We start from the raw sequence: 7,089 nt of genomic DNA on the forward strand, positions 1-7,089 counted from the left end.
TTTCATAGATTGGGACCATGCTGCTAGTCTTGCCTTCCCCTTTGCCTGATTTGCCCATGAGCCACTTGCTTTCTTGCGAGTAAATGCGACCATGTGGGTTCATTTAGCTTGCTATAGGGCTCAATACATTTGCAGCTTAGAGGGAGGGGCTTCCTTCTCTAGTGTTTTTTTTGGAACTGCGTTCATTGGATCGGGACCATTCTGGTGTCGTTGGATTCCTATCAACCTGCCCTTTCCGATGGACTAAGGCAAGTTTGCCTACTCGTGAGTAAACGCACAATATGGCCCCATTGTACTTTCCATAGGGCTCCATGCATTTTTGTTTTCCCGGTTTTTTGACCATAACTTTTCATAGAAAGGAGATATTTCACTCTGGTTGTTTTCATTGCATTCTGCTGTAAATTCAACAGTATGTAACATGATGGTATTATTCCTAACCACCATGATTTTAGCACATCACCACCCCAGTGCATGTCACCCCCCTAATGCTGGTACCTAGGGCAGATTGCCCTCCACCCCTCGCTAGCTACACCACTGCTCTGGGGGTACTGTAGATCTCAGGCCACTTGTTTGGATATTGCCCACCCTACTCCTCTAAGGGGTAGGCTTGGGATCCCCATGTGGGTGGCCATGGCCCCCCCAACCCGGGTAGTTGGTAACTCAGGAAAGTGGAGGACAGCCATCCCTTGGGCCCATTAATGAAGGGTTGTCTCAGGGCTGGTCTCCTGCCTTCTGCCCCCCTCTCTTTCCTCTTGCTTTTCTGGGGCTCCAGCCCCTGATTCCCATCATGCTTACAACAGCTCTCCCTGTGGTGTTGGGTCCAATGTTCCTTCCCATGTTTTCCTCAAGAGTGCAGAGCTATACCGTGTCTGCGCAGAAGCAGCTGCTGCCATTTAGCGTGTTTGGTGATGACATCATCATCATCACCAAGCACCAGAGCCCTGAGATGGAATTGGCAATGGAATTGTGGGTGGTGCCTGACAATTGTGGGTGGTTCAGCTGTGTGGGGCTTTGATGACAGCTGTGTGCTCACACTGCCATGCAGCTTATAGGAAGGGCTGGTTGGGTCTCTGCTTTTCCTTCCTCTCTGCTCTGGGCCAGGGAGGCTTTTCTCTCTTCTTGTTTTCTGCTCCCTCTTTCACATGCCTCTCTCCCTCTCCTTCATCTCCCTCACTCCAATGGCGTAGCTAAAGAGGTGCAGGGGGTAGCAAATGCATTGGGCTACAGCTGCTGAGGGGGGCAACATCAGCAGCTGGGGTGCAGCATAGGGGCAACTATGCCTGGTGTGAGTTACCTTGGGCTGCTACAGCCCCACCAGGCACATTGACCAGCAGCCAAGTATTAATTGCACACATATAAGGCAATGGGCTACAGTGTTACCCCCTCTCCAGCAGCCAGGAGGGAGCGGGGAAGCTCCTTGGAGGGGGGTCGGGGAAGCCTCACTTGGGCCACCCTTGCTCTGTGTTTGGGCGAGAAGGAGAGGTGAGCAGATGCTCCGCATGTCTGCCCTCGGCAGAGCCCGGAAGGGGCTGAGGCAGTGACAGCAGACACTGAGTGGAGAAAGTATGCAGCTCTGCTCCACTGCGCCTGAGACCTCAGTGGGGCTGTGGGAGTCCTTTGTGGGGAGCCTCAGTGTGGGGAGGGCTCTGCAGCCCCCCCTGCTGAGAACCAACAGCTGTCTGTGGGCGCTCAGGCAAGGGAGCTTCCCCAGTGGGGCTGTCAACCAGCTCTGCCGTACTTGCCACTATTGTTTTCTCAGCAGCGGCAGCAGCTGGCAGGAGGGAGGAGGAGGCACATCACTGCTGCCTCCTGCACAGCCTCAGAGCACATCCTATGTGTGTCTACTTAGAAGGAAGTCCCATTGTGTCCAATGGGCCTTACTCCCAGGAAAGTGTGGAGAGGATTGCAATCTCAGTCAGTCAGGCACAGCTCCCTTCTGCCTGCTGGCCTCAAGTCCTCCTCCTCCCAGTCGCTGTGATCAAGCAAGCCTTCATTTTACTCACTCACTCAGTCACTCACTCAGAGCCAATCCTAGGCTCGTCTACTCAGAAGTCCCATTATAGTCAATGGGGCTTACTCCCAGGTAAATGTGGATAGAACTGGAGCCTCACTGTCCAACCCTATGCATGTCTACTCAGAAGTCAGTCCCATTTGAGTCGAAGGGGTTTATTCCCAGGAAAGTGTGGATAGGATTGGGCTGTCCATCAGTCAGGTGCGGCTTCTTCCCGCCCGTCTGCCCCAGTCTTCTTTCCCCCCATAGCCACTGCGAGCCAATGAGCAGTCTGGCAACTTCTCCACAGCCTCCTCTCCCGCAGCGAGGTAGCTGCCGCCTGCCAAACAAAACGGCCACCTGGCAGGGGGTCTGCCCCGACCTCCCCTCACACACACACAGGGCTTGCCTCAATCTAGCCAGTTGCCCCCTGTAGTCCAATGTGCCTGGCGGGGCTGCAGCAGCCCAAAAGAAGACCTCAGAGGGAATGCAGGTGGGGAGTGACCTCTTCCTTTGGAGAAGTGGCAGCTGTTTGGGGGTGAGTAGCAAACGTCTGAAGGCAAAATGTTCCACTGGAATCAAATCTGAACTATTTCAATGTTTCTGAGAAAGTAATATTGTGACAGTATAATCCAGCCTAAATTTGTCAATATAAATAACTGATTAACAGTCCAATTGAAACTTGCCCTGGAGCCTGAAGGCTGAACTGGCCTGTGATGCATCCAAGGCAGGGTTAGGCCGGGTTGCAGTGCAACTTGGAGTAAGGGAAATTCATTCCACTTATCCTAGGTTGTGTGGCAGCTGCTCCTATGGGACTACTCGGATCTGCACCAGCTAAAGAGGTGATGCAGATTCAAGTAACCCTATGTAAGGCTGGGCCACCTGGGATGACGGATAGGATTCTAACTGCTGGATTCTGGTCCTGCCTCCCTTCTGGGACCAGTCCTCCCATGGGCCCTCCCATCGCTCACCCTCCCCTGCCCCAGAATACCTGCATTCCACCTCCCCCTGCCCTCCCTGGACCTCTGCATTGGCCTGATTTGGCCAGCATGAACTCAGTGTTTGTGCGCCTGCCTTCTGACTTCTGTGGTGGCGCAAATGTGCCTTATGGCACTTTTGCAACACCTCTGGGCTGGGGCAAGAGACTTAACACCAGCCCAAGAACACTCTTAGATTGTGATCTGAAGCACACTTCATGGGGAGTAAGTGCCATTAAACATAGTGGAACTTACTTCTGCATAAACATGCATAGGATTTTGCATGCTGTAGGTTTTTGCACTAGGTGTCTGTCTAGATAACTGCATTCTTTCCTTTCTTGTTCCACTATGCTACCTAACATTTCAGCGTTGTAAACTTATACAAAAAGTAAAATATAATGCTGATTATATACAAAATTATATACAAAAGGCTGATTATACAAAAAGTAAAATATAATGCTGAAAATATAATTGCACACACATGTGTAATTGACAGATGACTGATGATGAATGATTGACATATGTTGCTGTAATTGCACTGTCATGTAATATTTGGTGGTTGTAATATCTGGGTGTTACCACTGATTGTTATGGATTACAGTCTTGAGAAATTCTAACCACTTCTCTGTTGTGGAGCTGAAACATATTGCTTACGTTGCTTAATAAAATATATCTTTTCACTCTCACAAGTGATTCACAATCTAAATTATATAAATCACAATCAAAAGTATCTAGAGTCACAATGAGGAGCAAAATCTGATAGAGGGAGGCAAGGAGATCAATACTGCTGGCATCTAATCCCCAAAGACTTCCAGAACTACCTCTACAACCCCTCGTGTGTGTGCACTTGCTACAGTGATGATGGCTCTGCTGATTTTGCAAAATGTTTACTGCCTAAAATTTGCAGGAGAGCAAGAATCTTTTGTTCATGGTGAAAAGAATAATCTGAAGATCAGCTGAGTAAAATGAGACTAAGGAAAAGAGATGAAGGAACATTCTTTTCAGTGACCATCGAGAATATAGACTGTATTTCAGGAAATGCAGTATTATGAAGAAATATACCTGGTGTCAACACATTTCTGCTCCATCAGACAGACATTCCTAGCTCTGCAAAACCCAGTTAAAAGTGACATTCTAAGCTCTATCACTTTATTGTCACAGAAACTCTACTGCAGGGGTGTCCAACCTTTCAATTGTAGGGCTCCTGGCCCTCTATTGTGTAGAGGAGGGAATTTCAGCAGGTGCAGCTTGTCATCTCTCTGGTGACAAGCTGTACCTGCTGAAATCCCCTTTTATAAACAGTTCTTAAAAGTCCAGGAGCCCTACAATTGAAAGGTTGGACACCCCTCCTCGAGTATGAGAGTTAGGAAGCATATTGCAAAATAACCTATTTGCCCTCCCCCAGTGGAGTCACTAGGGTTTGTGTCACCTGGTACAGGAGGCCAGCGCTTTGCCCCTATGATGGACCTCCTTCCATTCAGTGGGCGGGACAACACCCTTTGCAGTGGGCATGATGATGTACCATCACCCCACCCTGCTGGTTCTTTGTCTATAACTTTTGATAGAATACAGATATTTCAGCGCAGTTTGTTTCATTGCATTCTGCATGAAATTACATATCAAATGAGATACAATAGTATTATTCAAAAATAACAAGATTTTATTGTTAAAATCCCCCACACCCCCACACCTCCTTAGCAATGCTACTGGATGTACATACTCTGAGGCATACACATCCTGAGGCAACCTCAAGAATGACCTATTCGTTCTTGGTGTAGCTGTGCATGTAAGGGTTTGGGTGATCCTCTACCACAGAACCAGGCAGACTTATAGGGGAAAGAGGGGAAATGAGTGGAGGGGCCAGGAAGGCTGTATGCATGCCAGTTAACACACAGGACCAGCCAGTTGTGCATGTATCCTCTGAACCAGTGCAGAATCACATGCCTGCTCAAATAATAATTGTGATTATTCATGGATGCATCTATCAAGACTCAGAGTGGTTGTGAGTTTGGCAAGCCTACAGCTACAATCCTATACACAAATTTCCCTTTGGAAACAAAGGGGCTTCCTTCTGAGCAGACATGCACAGGCTTGCGATGTAACGGGAATTTACTCACAAACCTCCACTGGCTTCAAATGAGCATCAACCACTATGCACAACTGAAGACAGCAAAAGACAGAAAGGACTGACCTCAGTGGTTTTGGAAAGAAAAAGCAAGGACTGGAAAAGTGGGGATCAGGGGGTGGTGGAATGAGATGAGAGATCATATCAGTGAATTAATTTGAGGAACTACTTAGAGTACATGTAACATGAGAGTGAAATAGAACGCAATCAAGGAGGCACCCATCCTCTGCTGCTCAGATGTACCCTAAGAAAGCAAGGAAACTCTTTTTCAATACCTGGACATTGTTCATGGCGCTTTTCGCGATCGTGCTGGGGCGGCTTAGATGGCCTATGACCACCATTTTCGTATTAGGGTTTCACATGACCCAGCTCTTGATTAGACTATACCCCAGTGGGGACTCTTGGGGGTGCAGTCAGTTCTTTCTCTGGGTGCAGTTGGTTCTTTTTTACCAGCCCCCCCATCTCCCATTTCCTCAGCCGCTGGGGGAATGAACTTAAGAGCCCAAACTTGTGCGGGAATTCTCAGAAATAGGCTCTGTTTTGGTCCATGAGGCTTGCTCCCAGTAAAGGGTGTGCTAATGGCAGCCTCAGAGCTTTGGGAGCCTTTCTTAGTTGTCCAGACATCGCTGGTATCAGATATGTTAATGAGCACTTAGGCGTAATTTCCCTTCTCAGGAAATACCGGGAACCTTGGTTTCCCATAATTCCCCAGTTTGTAGGTAGACAGTGCTCCTACATTGCCCCTCCCATTTGGTGACAGTTGTTAGGTGGGAGGACAGACATAGGTGCAGCAACTAGGTGATGGTGCATGTTATTATCCAAGCCTTGTTATTCCTTGTACCTGGCTATAGTCTTAAAGGTTTCAACCGGGCTTGTTCTGGGAATTCATAATAGCAATACCAACACTCACTTTTAGGAGGAGCGTCTGCTTCCCTCCTGAAATATGGAGCTTTAACTGCTCAAACTATTGTCGTCCCTACTTGAGCGATAGGGAAAGGGGACTGGTAGTTTGGTCAAATACTGCCCACCTGGCTTCCACATCCTTTCTGCTTGTAACCTTAGGGGAGAGGCTACACCAAGGGTGTTTGGATTTGACAGAGGCTTGAGGGTTAGAGAAAAGACCCTCCCGTGGACTAGCTCCTACCTGCCTTGTGTTACAATGGTTGCAGGTTGGGCATTAATGCTCTTTAACTATGGTACACAAACTATGAATTCATGACCCACAATAGGTCCCAACCCAATTCTGATTGGTCATAAAACTGACAAGCGGCTAGGCTGAATGCATTAAAAATTGAAATAAACCACTATTTGGGGGAAGAGCAAATGACCATTATGACTGCGGAGGCTTGAGTGGTTGATATAGCCTTAATTTTAATTGGGTTCCGATCCCAAAGTTGGGGTGCCACTGCGCTGTAATGGGTGCACAGGTGGCACTTGAGGATGAGTTTCCTCCCTATCAGTATAGTTGCCTAGTCCATGCCAGGTCAGCTTTTATCTAATAGCTGCATGTTGACAGCTGGACTTCTACCCACTGTCACTGGTCTCTGACACAGGCCATCAGCTCCTGCCAGTAGGGAGCATCAGGATGGCAGGACTTCACGAGGGGTTTCAAATTAATGTGGCAAAGGGAATTTATAAAGCTGCCCCTGTGGTGGGCTGCTCGCCACAGGTTTATTGCCCAATATCATGGACAGGGATTACCAGGCAGTTTTATCCCCTTCTAGTGGGGGGCATCTCTCTAGTGGAGGTCTTTGCAATTATTAACCCACCTAATGTGAGTGTGTCGCCTCTACTCCAAGAGAGAGGGAGTTCAGTTACTAATCCCGCCTAACGGGTGTGTTGTCCCTACTCCTCGAAAGTGGGGTGATGCCTTTAGTAACCTGCTTAACAGGTATGGTGGTGCAGCTGCGTATTTACCAGATGCAGTAGCCCTATGCAGATAAGCACAGATGTAATGGCCTGTGCCAAGGCTAGTCTCTTTGCTAATTAACCCACCT

The sequence above is a fragment of the Tiliqua scincoides genome, chromosome 5 (genome assembly GCF_035046505.1).
Source record: "Tiliqua scincoides isolate rTilSci1 chromosome 5, rTilSci1.hap2, whole genome shotgun sequence".
Lineage (NCBI taxonomy): Eukaryota > Metazoa > Chordata > Lepidosauria > Squamata > Scincidae > Tiliqua > Tiliqua scincoides.